Source organism: Punica granatum, chromosome 3 (genome assembly GCF_007655135.1).
Source record: "Punica granatum isolate Tunisia-2019 chromosome 3, ASM765513v2, whole genome shotgun sequence".
NCBI classification, from domain to species: domain Eukaryota; kingdom Viridiplantae; phylum Streptophyta; class Magnoliopsida; order Myrtales; family Lythraceae; genus Punica; species Punica granatum.
In genome coordinates, this window is record NC_045129.1 from 20,185,053 (window position 1) to 20,200,147 (window position 15,095).

At 40.9% G+C, this 15,095-nt stretch overlaps 1 non-coding gene and 1 pseudogene across 1 annotated transcript; one reads left to right on the top strand and one right to left on the bottom strand.

Moving 5' to 3' along the window:
* Positions 1 to 8,465: 8,465 nt before the first annotated feature.
* LOC116198769 lies at positions 8,466 to 13,556 on the bottom strand (annotated as a pseudogene).
* Positions 13,190 to 13,296, top strand: LOC116202112. The gene has a single exon (XR_004155994.1). It is a non-coding gene; the product is annotated as a small nucleolar RNA R71 (small nucleolar RNA).
* Positions 13,557 to 15,095: the final 1,539 nt, after the last annotated feature.

Genomic DNA, 15,095 nt, shown 5'->3' on the forward strand with positions numbered 1-15,095 from the left:
TCTATGTTAGGATGATAGAAACTCATCAGTTAGATAAGAAAGGCTATTCAGATGAACCTGCACCTGAACAGGTAGCCCATTCTTATCCCTTACTGTAGTGTTTCTGTCATGCTAACCCTAAGGGTTTCGCTGAATTGTGAAAAGACGATTTTTGCCCTTTATTTGAAAGTTGTTTTCAGAAAAGGGAAACATCGTAGTGCGGGCTACCTCGGCCTGTAGCCGGTGTCAACCAAATCCCTGGATCGTCCAGGGTTGTGCAAGAACCCCGGGAAAGCCAAGGCACCGGTCGATCTGCCCGGAAGTGATCTAGAAAGATCTTCTGTATCGTGACCTAAGCTACCTGGAATCAGGTAAAAACTCAAGTTGAAACACAGAAGCCCTTTTTAGACGTCCATGCTACATCGGACCGCGCGTTTCTGGTTTTGAAATTGATAAGTTTGAAAAGGGCACCAACATCCTTTGACGACTCGTCGACGCGAGTTATCAGTTAATGTCCAATTCGGGTAAACTTTATCAGCGTGAAGTGGGTTTAATCATGTGAGCGTCCCGATTAACCCATTTGTGGAATTAATGCTTAAGGGTTATAGCCGAATGCATTAATTAGGAAAACGATTCGTGATTCGACGACCAAAATGAATCCATAACGATCAAGGATAATTCAGTTGAATAACCGACAATATCCTTATAACCGAATGGATCTAAATGAGTCCTCGATACATGAATCCATGCGCGTTAATTTCAAAAGAGTCTTTACATGATACTTTAACATAGGAATCGTAAAGACATTGAAGTAAAAATTCACACCATCCGATAAACGAATTAAACTTGAGATAAGGAACTCATTCTTGACCCAAGGAAGGCCAAGAAACCCTCGGCTTCATCTTATGAAAGGTGGCCGAAGGTTCTCATGGCTCTATCCGAGTCACAAATGATTTCCTAATCGTGGTTTAATTATTTTTCGCATGCTCAAACATCAACCGTGATAAAACAAGCTCGGAAACTAACTTGGATCGGCTAAGGAGACCGATCTTAACCCGGAAAGAGCAATTTAAGTCTCAACCCTCTCATTAAGGGATAGTCTTCTTTACGACGATTCAAGCCCTTTTCCGACATGGTAGCAAGTCATAAGATAGTGCACATGCATAATATAACATAAAATTGCATGAAAATTGAATCTCGCAAGTGAAACATGCATGAAACACCATAATACTCCATAGCCATGCAAAAATATAAAAAGCCCTAACTCCTCTAAGTCGAAAATGTTTTACCTAGCCTCGGAATACAAGGAAAGAGTCGGGGAAGTGTTTGAAAGTCGGGTGACTCGGTGGAACCCTTAAAAGGGTATTCGGGTGCAAGGGTGGACGTGCACGGGCGTGGTCAAGCACGGTGACGGGCGCTGGACACGATGATGGGCGCTGGTGGCGTTCGGTGATGGGCACGGGCGTGCTGGAGGACGGGTGTGGGCGTGCTCGGTGACTAGCGCGGGTGGCGCTGGTGACGGGCGCTGGTGTCGGGCACGGTGACTGGCACGGGCGACGGGCACGGGCGTGCAAGTGGATGACGGGCACCGTGGACGTGCACGAGCACGGGCGTGCTGGATGACGGGCACGGGTGAGCTGGATGACGGGCGCTGGTGTGCTAGGTGACGGGCACGGGCGTGCTGGATGACGGGCACGGGCGCATTGGGTGACGAGCGCTGGTGGCGCTGGATGACGAGCGCTGGTGGCGCTGGTGACGGACGCTGGTGACAGGCACGGGCGTGGTCGATGACGGACGCTGGGGTGCTTGGTGACAGGCACGAGCGTGCTGGATGACGGGCACGGGCGCGCTGGGTGACGGACGCTGGTGACAGGCACGGGCGCTGGTGACGCTCGGTGTCGGACGCTGGTGACGGGCACGGGCGTGCTTGATGACGGACGCTGGGGTGCTCGGTGACGGGCGCGGGCACGCTGGGTGACGGACGCTGGTGACAGGCACGGGCGTGCTCGATGACGGACGTTGGGGTGCTCGATGACAGGCGCTGGCGAGGCTGGTGACGGACGCTGGGGTGCTCGGTGACGGACGCTGGTGACGGACGCTGGGGTGCTCGGTGACGGGCGCGGGCATGCTGGGTGACGGACGCTGGGGTGCTCGGTGACGGACGCTAGTGACGCTCGGTGACGGACGCTGGTGACGCTGGTGACGCGTCACTGTTCACCCGAGAGCTCCAACTTCACCCGAAACGGCCACAACGATAAGCAAATGACTCCAAACTAAAAAACTGGGTTCAGAAATGGGATCCTTGGGTCCAAAACATGTCGTCTATGAAGTTTGAAGAATTTTGGATATAAGTCGGAATAGTGCCCGCTATGGATCCCGACCTAAACTCCAAAGATATTTGGCTTGGTTTTCGGTTTTCATGAAGTTCTTTGCTTGCTGCTGGTTCCTAAGAAGTTGAGAGCATTTTCTAGAGGGAGAAACTAGCAAGATTATGTGTGCTTCATGAATCATTAGCTTAATGACAAGTATGCAATATATATGTGAAGCTAATAAGCAATTAAGCAAAACAAAGCAACATTAAGGGCCTCATTAGCAAAAGTCGGTTGCCCTAATGGAGATGAGGATGAATGTCCTCCATGTATCTTGATGAGGAAGAGCCAAGAAGCATTAATGGAGGTAGAGTTAATGGCTTGAGTGTTGACTAGAAAGACCAAAGATATTTTGGGCTAGGTGAGGGTAAGAGAGGAAGAGGAAAAGGCCGAAAGCTTTGGGGCAAAGGGCGGTTGCCCTTGGGCAGCCCGTGGGTCCCACGGCTTGAGAGGAGAAGCCGGGAAAAGATTTGGGTCTCAATTGGTTGCGTATTCGAAGTTCGTGGTTCGAATTGAATGTCGAATTGTCGATATACGCGTGAAAACGGAGTTAATGAGCCCGAGATTGACATTTTTCATTGAGAAATGTCCCGGATGTGTGTGAGGCTCGGAAGCCGATTTTGCTCATTGCAAGCGACCAGGGCGAAGTTGTCCGCTTCTGACAGCATATTTCTTATCTGCATCTCACGTTGGTCATTTTGACATAAGTTGTCAGACAACGTGAACAATCATCCCTTAAGCCGGTAATGCTAACGTGGGGCCGGAGACGTCCTAGGAGGCCGAAACTGGATTTATCAGGATGACTTCTGAGTTGCTTGGGCACTTCGGAGATTACTGTAATCTCTGTTTGTCAAGATCAGACCTCCAAGGACTTGAAGAGTGTATCTGAGACCTCTAAAGCGCTGTTCGGGAGATCTAGATGAGTCGAGTGATTTATTCCGACGATTCCACATTGAGCCTTGAGGAGGCTAGCATTGTGTAACGTAAGCATTCGGCGTCAAGTTTCCCCAAAGAGGACCTCCGGATATGGATTTCCACTGAAAATGGTCATTTCCGCTCTTCGGAGGTTACTCGGGAAACCGTGAAGGGTTTTGCTGTCTGTGTTTGCCCATTTATGAATGTCTGCTAGAGTTTTCTGGGCAATGCGGTATGAACTTTATTTGCTGTAATTCCATCAGACCATTCTCCGGCTATGCTCTTCTGAAGAGGGGTATGCTTGTTTTGCCGTTCGGAAGTCATTTGAAGTGTCTGTGTGACTTCCAAGAGACGATTTGAAGCATTATTCGTGCTCTGTGTGCTGATGGGGCATGGCCGCGTCTGATATTTGGCATTAACTTTTCTCCAGGAAACCGGCATTTTTGGACTTCCACTGAAAAGTTGTCAATATACATAAAATTGTTCTGTATAGAGCAGATGATTTGCAAAATGCCTTTGAAGACATTTTCCATCTTTGTGGCACTGATGTGGATTTTTGGAGTCCAATATTTACTATCTTCCGACGACCGAGCGAACTATCGGAAAATAGTATCGTCCGTGGAACACTGAAAATGCCGGTTTTGGACATTGTTGAGCTATCTGGTCGCTCTGTTGCCCTTTGGTGACCCCTAGAGTCCTTCTGTCATGTCCATGGGTCATTTGCTCAATTTTGCCGACTTGAGGATGAATAGTGATTTCTTGCTCTGCCTAGCCGTTTTCTGTATTCTGCTCAAGTCGTGGCTTGGATCATTGCTAATATCGTTGTTTGGAATGGTGAGCCAAAATGGGGTGCTGACAGGCTCCAGTTAGTTTTTCACTAAAGTAGGCAATCGGCCGTTTTTCCTGCATCAAAACAGCACCTATACTAATCCCGGAAGCATCACATTCAATCTCGAAAGTTTTCGAAAAATCAGGTAAAACCAATAAAGGTGCAGAACAAAGCCTTTCCTTAATCAAATTAAATGTTTGCTCTTGCTCTACTCCCCATTTGAAACCTATATCTTTCTTAACCACTTCCATCAATGGAGCAGCCAAAGTACTAAAATCCCGCACAAATCGTCTATAAAAACTGGCTAGACCATGAAAACTTCTTACCTCAGTTACGGATTTCGGCGTTGGCCAATCCTTAATTGCTTTCACCTTTTCCTCATCAACCTGAATACCCTTGAAACTAACAACAAATCCCAAAAACACAACTTGATCCATGCAAAATGTACATTTCTTCAGGTTAGCATATAATTCTTCATGTCTCAATGCCTGAAGCACGCATCGCAAATGATGAATATGATCCTTCAAGCTCTTACTATACACCAAGATATCATCAAAATATACAACCACGAATTTTCCAATGAAAGCACGCAAAACATGATTCATGAGCCTCATGAAAGTACTAGGCGCATTAGTTAACCCGAATGGCATAACTAACCACTCATACAAGCCATGTTTTGTTTTGAAAGCCGTTTTCCACTCATCACCCTCTTTCATCCAAATCTGATGGTATCCGCTTTTCAAGTCTATTTTTGTAAATAACGTGGAACCATGCAATTCATCCAACATGTCATCTAATCGAGGAATGGGATGTCGATACTTTACCGTGATTTTGTTTACAGCGCGGCAATCAACACACATTCGCCTAGTACCATCTCTCTTTGGCACCAGCAACACCGAGACCGCACAAGGACTCATGCTCTCACGCACATGCCCTTTAGCTAAAAGCTCGTCCACTTGCCTTTGAAGTTCCTTTGTCTCCTCCGGATTACTTCGATATGCTGGCCGGTTTGGAATTGCGGCTCCTGGCACAAAGTCGATTTGATGCTCTACTCCCCTTATTGGTGGCAAGCGATTGGGTAACTCCATGGGAAAGACATCTCCAAACTCCTGCAAAAGAGAGGTAACACAACTTGGCAAAGAAGAATTAAGGTCAGAGAAATAAGCCTCCTTGTAAACAAACAAGATCATTGGGCGATTAGCTTTGAATGCACTCTTGATCTCTCTTTCTTTTGCATAGAAACTCATTTTTTTTCTCTTTTCTCTAAACTAACTCTTTCCACTCATCTATCGCTGAACTCTCTTTCTTTTTACTATCCCGAATTTCTTCCTCTCTAGTCTTACCAGTTTCCTCTCTCACTTGCTCACTCTCTTTTTTTCTTTCAATCTCAGCTTCTACCCCACTTTTCTCACAAATTGATCTCTTGATTCGGAGTTGATCCTCATACACCTGATAAGCTCAAATTCTTGATCCCTTTGCAAATATATATAAAAATAAGCTCAAATTCTACCAGCAAGTGTACTGGGTCAGATCAAGTAATATAGTGATGAATAGAGTGTCGATCCCACAAGGATTAATTAAGTACTAAACCTATATTAGATTCTATTATTATCTAAGCAATCAAATTAAGAGAATTAACTAATTAACTACTAATCAACCTAAATCGTCACAAAGAGCAGAAAGAGAATTGTACGAAAATATATCAATTGAAAGTGGGAAAAACAGAATCCACCCTAGTTTCACTAATCAGATTGCCATCATGTTATATAGACTGATAGCTATGTGATTATTCAAGTGAGTTTATCAAGCCTTTAAAATTAAAGTCTTAAACCTCTAATTAATCAATCAGCTCCCGCATCTCTAATTAATAGTGGACTCTAAATTATAATCATACACCTTCCAGTGCTATGATTGTCTAATGCCCTAAATTAATTATCCCTAATGTCTTAGCGAATAACTAACTAGAAACATTGCATTAATCCCTGGATAATCTCTAATTAAACTAATTAACGCAGCTATCGCATTTAACTAATTAGTCTAATCAAGAATTCCTAACAAACACTATATCAACTCCCGTATCAATAGTGTTTCTAACAATTATAACCAATTAAGAATTAAAATTGAAATTATAGGAATTGCAATCATGAATCATCAACACATCTATTAATCCTATAACATGGCGACAATCATCATATTAGCTACCTAGGGTTTCATCATATTCCCACAAAAGAAGCTTAGAATATCATGGAATTGAAAACACAATTATAATTCCAAGGAGTCATTGCAATAGAATTCATATTCAGCAGTAAACTCAAGATATTGAATCCTAAAACAAAAACCCAACAATTCCTTTAAGGAATTATCTCTTCCACAATTCTTCGCTTCAAATCAATTGATCCAGGTGACGGCTCCAGACAAGACCCTCTCCAAAAACTCTCTAGGTTAAAAGAATGGTGAAAGATGGCTCCCCCCCTAGGGTTTCCTAATCTTGTTATGAGGAGTATTTATATCCACAACAAAAAAAAGATTTCCGAAAGATATATGCTGGCTCCAAATTGCGCAAAACTCCTCAATATTGCTCGTAATTCCATCTAAGTCCTCAAAGACCTACAATATCAAATTACACATAATTAAGCACCGACTTCTTATAATTTCTATAAAATTAATAATAATTTAACATGAATTGCACAATAAAATATGAGTATAATATGCCCTTATCAACTTCCCCACACTTGAACTTTTGCTTGTCCTCAAGCAAAATAAATAAGACCAAGGAAAGAAATCTATCAGAGAGAGTACAAATTTTCATATTCACTGATTTAAGCATTTGATATCTCATAATTTATTACTCGTTATTTTGTGGTGCCCACTGCTCAAACCAAACTGGAAACATGTGATCAGAGTACTACAGTTGAAATTAACCAGCTAATCTAGAGAAAGCAAATTTTAATCCAAGCGTTTAGCCTAAGATTTCTATTTCAAAAGTAAATACTCAGTCCTATAAGGAAAAATACACATTTAAACTTCATAGCTGTTAGCAGGCATATAATCCCTCTAATTTTCCCTCTAAGCAAGTCAACAAGGTAGTGAAAGCATATGGTATCTGCTTCGTCCCTAGGTTTTCTTCCTTTTTATTACAAGTCTTAATTTATTTTTTTGTTTTTGCATTCAATTTTTCCTTTCTGTTTAAGAAGCAAATTTTTTTTTTTTTTCAAGTCCAATTTTTGTTTGAACTTGTGCCTTTCCGCTCTTCTCGTTATAGTGAGTTCATTGAGTCGGCACATCCCGGGCTCATCACCCAAGTGACCGGGTTTTAAAGGGACCCCTACGAACTCTTCCTCACTCTAACATTCAAGTTAGGATACTCATAACTCAATTCTTGAGTCATTGGAGTAAAGGCTATGCTTGCTTTTTTTTTTTTGAATGCTCACTAACACTTTTCAGACTTCTTTTATAGGAATCACTAAGTACAAAGCTTCTTCTACCTCTTTCACTAAATGTTAAAGTGCTATTAGAATAATTAAAAAGAGGATATACTAACTAACTTTGCTTAGAAGTAGACCTGTTTATTTTTCACTTAAGGACTTGACCGACTCTTAAACTTCAAACTCTAGGGCTAAAAACTAGGTAAATTTGATTTCTAAAGATTTGACTAATTAATTTTAACTAAGTACAAAAATCACAACAGTGGTGAGTAGGGCGCCTAAGTGAGTCAATTTTTTTCAAACAATTCCTGAACAAATGCTATCAACAGTATTCTTCGTACAATCTCTAGATTTCAATAATTAAAAAAAATTAAAAAAAAAAAAAAAGAATTTGGCCTAACAATTGCCAGATAACTTAAGGACAATTATAATTCAAGGTGACAGGGAAGTATAACTATTTATCAACAAAGACAGGCATCAGATGTCATGAGTAACAAATTAAATCACAGAATTCAGACATCAACACTATACTCAATTTTATACTCCATCTGTTTAGTATCTCCCTTCCCCACACTTAGATTAAACAGTGTCCTCACTGTTCCTAATGTAGCTCTAGTAAAACGAAAATAAAAATAAAGAACATAAGAGAAAAAGAGATACTAGTACTTCCCCGGTTTCGAAAAATTAAGTTGAAGCAATTGGAGTTCCAACTGGTATAGCAATAGAGAGAGTCAGCAGTTGTTATCCACCCTGGCTTCAAAAACAAAAAGAAAACAACAAAAAGAACAAAAATAGCAGATAATCCATCTTAACTAAAACAATCAAATAGCAAATATCCCAAGTCTACCCAATGAGTGGGTGCTTGATAAAGTACAAACCAACAGCAAATCAAAATAAAACAAATGAAGCAAAAGAATTGAGAGCCAACAGGGACTTTAGCTCTCAGACATGGGCTGCCTCCCATGAAGCACTTAGTTTATAGTCGCTAGTTCGACTTTTCCAATTCTTCAACCGAATTTGCTAGATCCACCGTAGTGGCATCACCATCAATATTTTCCCCTTCAAAGTAATGCTTGAGAAGATGACCGTTTACTTTAAAAGTGCGGTCATCTTCTGACTTCAGCTCAACTGCACCATAGGGAAAAACATTAGAAATAACAAATGGTCCAGACCATCGAGATTTTAACTTACCTGGGAACAACTTCAAGCGAGAGTTGTATAATAGGACTTTCTGACCAGGCAAAAACTCTCGCTTTAGGATGTTCCTATCATGCCATCGCTTGGCTCGCTCCTTGTATATCCTAGCATTTTCATATGCTTCCTCTCTCATCTCAGCCATCTGATTCAATTGGAGCAATCTCTTTTCACCTGCAGCTTGTAAATCAAAGTTAAGGTATTTTATGGCCCAATATGCTTTGTGCTCAAGCTCTACTGGTAGGTGACATGATTTACCATAAACAATCTTGTATGGGGACATTCCTATGGGGGTTTTGAAAGCTGTCCTGTAAGCCCACAATGCATCATCAAGTTTTAAAGACCAATCTTTCCTAGATGCATTGACTGTTTTCTCTAAGATACGCTTTATTTCCCTATTGGACACCTCAACCTGTCCACAAGTCTGTGGATGATAAGGGGTGGCAATTTTATGAGTAACTCCATATTTTGATAATAATTTTTCAAATTGCCGATTGCAAAAATGTGATCCCCCATCACTTATAATGGCTCTAGGTACCCCAAATCTTGAAAAGATGTTCTTTTTCAAAAATCTGATTACAACTCTGGCATCATTACTTTGTAGAGCAACTGCTTCTACCTATTTTGAAACATAATCAACAGCCACAAGAATATATTTATTTGAAAAAGAAGAGGGAAAAGGACCCATAAAGTCTATTCCCCACACATCAAAAAGCTCAATTACAAGAATGCTATTTTGTGGTACTTCATGTCTCCTAGAAATATTGCCAGTTCTTTGGCATGGAGCACAAGACATAATGTAATTCCTGCAATCATGAAATACTCTAGGCCAATAAAATCCACAAGATAAGATCTTAGTTGCAGTTCTTTCCACACCAAAGTGGCCTCCTGCTTCCTTAGAATGACAGTGTTGTATTATGCTAAGTTGTTCAGTTTCAGGCACACAGCGTCTAATTACTTGGTCAGCACAATATTTAAACAGATATGGTTCATCCCAAAAATAGTATTTCACATCATGCAAAAATTTCTTTTTCTGTTGAGATGACAAACCATATGGTGTGATGTTGCGAACCATGTAATTGACTATATCAGCATACCAAGGTAATCCTTGGATTTCTGCTACATGCAATTGTTCATCAGGGAACTTTTCATTAATGGGTGAATCTAAACAATCAGATTCCAAACGGGATAAGTGATCAGCCACTACATTTTCAGTTCCCTTTGTGTCTCTAATTTCCAGGTCAAATTCTTGTAGCAGTAGAATCCAACGAATTAGCCTAGGTTTAGCATCAGCTTTGGCAAACAAATATTTCAGGGCAGCATGGTCTGTGTATACTATGATCTTAGAACCTATCAGATAAGGCCGAAACTTGTCACATGCAAATATGACTGCTAAAAGCTCCTTTTCAGTTGTGGCATAGTTCTTTTGGGCCTCATTTAAAGTTCTACTAGCATAGTATATTGCATGAAATACCTTACCTCTCCTTTGCCCAAGTACTGCTCCTACAGCATAGTCGCTGGCATCACACATCAGCTCAAACGGAAGCTCCCAATTAGGTGCAACGATCACTGGTGCAGAAGTGAGTTTCTCCTTCAATAAATTGAATGCCTGCAAACAATTGTCATTAAAAACAAAAGCAGAATCTTTTTCAAGTAAATTACAAAGAGGTCTAGAGATTTTAGAAAAGTCCTTGATAAATCTCCTGTAGAAGCCAGCATGTCCTAAGAAGCTCCTTACTCCTTTTGTTGAAGTGGGTGGTGGCAACTTCTCTATTATCTCCACTTTTGCTCGATCAACTTCAATCCCTTTCTTTGACACCTTGTGACCTAAGACTATACCCTCTCTTACCATAAAATGACATTTCTCCCAGTTCAGAAGCAGATTAGTCTCCTTACATCTTTTAAGCACACAGCCTAAATTTGTCAGACAAGATTCAAATGACTTCCCAAAAACAGAGAAATCATCCATAAATATTTCAATAAAATTCTCTAACATGTCAGAAAATATAGACATCATGCACCTCTGGAAAGTGGCAGGTGCATTACAGAGACCGAAAGGCATTCTCCTAAAGGCAAAAGTGCCATAAGGACAAGTAAATGTGGTTTTCTCCTGGTCCTCGGGTGCTATATGAATCTGATTGTAACCAGAATAACCATCTAGAAAACAATAATAATCATGCCCTGCAAGTTTTTCTAGCATCTGATCAATGAAGGGGAGGGGGAAATGGTCTTTACGGGTAGCATCATTTAGTTTCCTGTAATCTATACAAACTCTCCACCCAGTCACAGTACGAGTCGGGATTAATTTATTGACCTCATTTTTAACCACAGTCATACCACCCTTTTTGGGCACTACTTGAACAGGACTAACCCATTTACTATCTGAGATAGGATAGATAATACCTGCATCCAACAGTTTAAGCACTTCTTTCTTCACTACCTCTTTGAGAGTTGGGTTAAGTCGCCTCTGTGGTTGCACTATGGGTTTGCACTCAGCTTCCAACATTATCCTGTGAGTGCAAATCAAAGGGCTGATCCCTTTGATATCTGCAATAGTCCATCCTATTGCCTCCTTGTGCTCTCTCAGCACGCTTAGGAGCTGTTGCTCCTGATCACCTGTCAAGGAAGAAGAGATAATTATTGGCAAAGTATCATCTATTCCAAGATAGGCATATTTTAAATGGCTAGGCAATGGTTTAAGTTCTGGCACCGGGGACTGTGTCAAAGATGATACTGGTTTTGTCGCACTAGTGCCCAGCTCCTCATAGTAGCGAGCCTTGATTTCTGATACCTTCTCCACAGATTCTTCCTCATGCTCATCATCATCACTCCAATCGTCCAGATCCCTAAGGACTGATTCCATTGTATCCACACCTGCTTTCTCCTCCACAGACTCAGAGATAAGCTCATCAATAATATCAATGGTGTAACATGATTTGCCATCATCAAATTTCTTTATGGCGTCATAAACATTAAAAGTTATTTGTTCATTCATAACTCTTAAAGTGAGCTTACCTTGTTCCACATCTATTAATGCTTTACCTGTCGCAAGGAACGGTCTGCCAAGGATCATGGGCACCTCTCTGTCCTCCTCCATCTCCAAGACTATGAAGTCGACTGGAAATATGAATTTGTCTACCTTCACCAGGACATTCTCAACAATACCCTTTGGATATTTGATACTCCTGTCAGCAAGTTGCAAGGTAATATGAGTTTTCTTGCATTCTCCAAGTCCAAGTTTCCTGAAAATAGACAGAGGCATTAAATTTATACTTGCACCTGAATCAATAAGAACGTTCTCAAAATGAAAATTCCCTATAGTACAAGGAACAGTGAAACTCCCCTGATCTCTTTGTTTGCGTGGTAAGTTAGGCAAGTCCTTTTGGAGAATCATAGAACACTCTCCTGTAAGCATCACAGGCTCACTCCCATCAAACTTCCTCTTTTTAGTGAGCAGATCCTTCATGAATCTAGCATATGAAGGCATCTGCTGGAGTGCTTCTGCAAATGGAATGTTGATTTGCAGCTTTTTAAAAACATCTAGGAATTTAGCAAATTGGGCGTCCAACTGTTGTTGCTTCAATCTTCCTGGAAAAGGGACAGGAGGAACATACGGTTTCACCCCTAGTGACTTCTGCCTTGGTTCCTCCACCTTTTGCTTACCTTTGTCTTTCTCCGGACTCTCCTCCTGAGTTTGAGCTTTTCTATTGACTATTTCCAATTCCTTGCCACTCCTCAGCATTATAGCATTGACACCCTTGGGGTTCTCTTCAGTGTTGCTGGGTAAAGACCCTGATGGTCTATTACTCAATTGCTGAGAAATCTGACTAATCTGACCCTCTAGGTTTCGAATAGTGGCTTGTTGATTCTGTAGCATGGTGTCAGTCTTTTGCATATAGCTCAACATGAGCTCTTCCATTCTCGACTGACTTTGCTGAGGTGGAGCATTCTGAGCAGGGCCTTGCTTTTGGAATCCAGGTGGCGGTTTAAGTGCATTATTCTCATTCCTCCATGAGAAATTAGGATGATTACGCCACCCGGGATTGTAAGTGTTCGAATAAGGCCCTTGATTACTCCGTTGGAAGTTGTTGACAAAGTTCACTTGCTCTCCATTGGGTGAAGCCGAGGGATTTCCAGACATGCATTCAAGAGTCGAATGTGGTCCTGAACACAACTCACAAAAAGCAACCTGATTAGTATTAAAAGAATGTGCTGAGGTGAGTTTACTTACCTGGGTAGTGAGAGCTGAAATCTGGGTTGTCAAATTAGCAATAGTGTCCATGTCATTGACTGATGCCACTCTTGATTTACTTCTTTCATTCTGCCAATTATGTGCACTGGAGGCCATCTCTTCTATCAAAGCACTTGCTTCATCATAATTCTTACCCATCAGTGCGCCTCCTGCTGCAGCATCTACTAGAGACCTCAATGTATCATCCAGGCTAAGATAGAAGACCTCAATTAGGAGATTATCTGGCAATCCGTGATGTGGGCACTTTCTGATTGCCTCCTTGAATCTCTCCCATGCCTCATAAAGTGATTCACCATTGAACTTGGTGAAGTTAGTGATTTCGTTCCTCAATCTTGCAGTCCTAGCTGGTGGGAAAAATCTCCTGAGAAACTTAGATGAAAGGTCGGCCCAGGTGGTGATGGACTCTTGTGGCAGTGAATTGAACCAGGCTCTCGCTTTATCCCTAAGCGAGAAAGGAAAAAGCTGTAATCTAATAACATCATCAGTGACATTATTCATCTTTACCGTGTTACAGTATTGGAGGAATCCTGCAATATGCTCATCAGGACTCTCGTTGGGATATCCTCCAAACTGATTTGATTGAACCATCTGGATGAGTGCTGGCTTCAGTTCAAAGTTATTAGCTGGAATAGTGGGCCTTCTGATCGCAGAACCCATAATAGTAGGTACTGCATAGTCTCGAAGTGCTCTGGCAGCACCCTGTATTTGGCGGTTGATGTCATCATCTGCCATCTCAACTACCTGCAATTCTTCCCTTCTTCTGTTCTCTCTTCTCAACCGATGCAAGGTGCGCTCTATCTCAGGATCTAATGGTAGAAGTTCAGCACTTCTACTCCTGCGCATAGAATACCTGCAAAGAGAACAAGAAATAAACACACAGTAAAGTGCGCCTAAATTAACAATAGAACTAAAGGTGGTCTAATATTAAGTTAATCCCCGGCAACGGCGCCAAAAACTTGATCCCTTTGCAAATATATATAAAAATAAGCTCAAATTCTACCAGCAAGTGTACTGGGTCAGATCAAGTAATATAGTGATGAATAGAGTGTCGATCCCACAAGGATTAATTAAGTACTAAACCTATATTAGATTCTATTATTATCTAAGCAATCAAATTAAGAGAATTAACTAATTAACTACTAATCAACCTAAATCGTCACAAAGAGCAGAAAGAGAATTGTACGAAAATATATCAATTGAAAGTGGGAAAAACAGAATCCACCCTAGTTTCACTAATCAGATTGCCATCATGTTATATAGACTGATAGCTATGTGATTATTCAAGTGAGTTTATCAAGCCTTTAAAATTAAAGTCTTAAACCTCTAATTAATCAATCAGCTCCCGCATCTCTAATTAATAGTGGACTCTAAATTATAATCATACACCTTCCAGTGCTATGATTGTCTAATGCCCTAAATTAATTATCCCTAATGTCTTAGCGAATAACTAACTAGAAACATTGCATTAATCCCTGGATAATCTCTAATTAAACTAATTAACGCAGCTATCGCATTTAACTAATTAGTCTAATCAAGAATTCCTAACAAACACTATATCAACTCCCGTATCAATAGTGTTTCTAACAATTATAACCAATTAAGAATTAAAATTGAAATTATAGGAATTGCAATCATGAATCATCAACACATCTATTAATCCTATAACATGGCGACAATCATCATATTAGCTACCTAGGGTTTCATCATATTCCCACAAAAGAAGCTTAGAATATCATGGAATTGAAAACACAATTATAATTCCAAGGAGTCATTGCAATAGAATTCATATTCAGCAGTAAACTCAAGATATTGAATCCTAAAACAAAAACCCAACAATTCCTTTAAGGAATTATCTCTTCCACAATTCTTCGCTTCAAATCAATTGATCCAGGTGACGGCTCCAGACAAGACCCTCTCCAAAAACTCTCTAGGTTAAAAGAATGGTGAAAGATGGCTCCCCCCCTAGGGTTTCCTAATCTTGTTATGAGGAGTATTTATATCCACAACAAAAAAAAGATTTCCGAAAGATATATGCTGGCTCCAAATTGCGCAAAACTCCTCAATATTGCTCGTAATTCCATCTAAGTCCTCAAAGACCTACAATATCAAATTACACATAATTAAGCACCGAC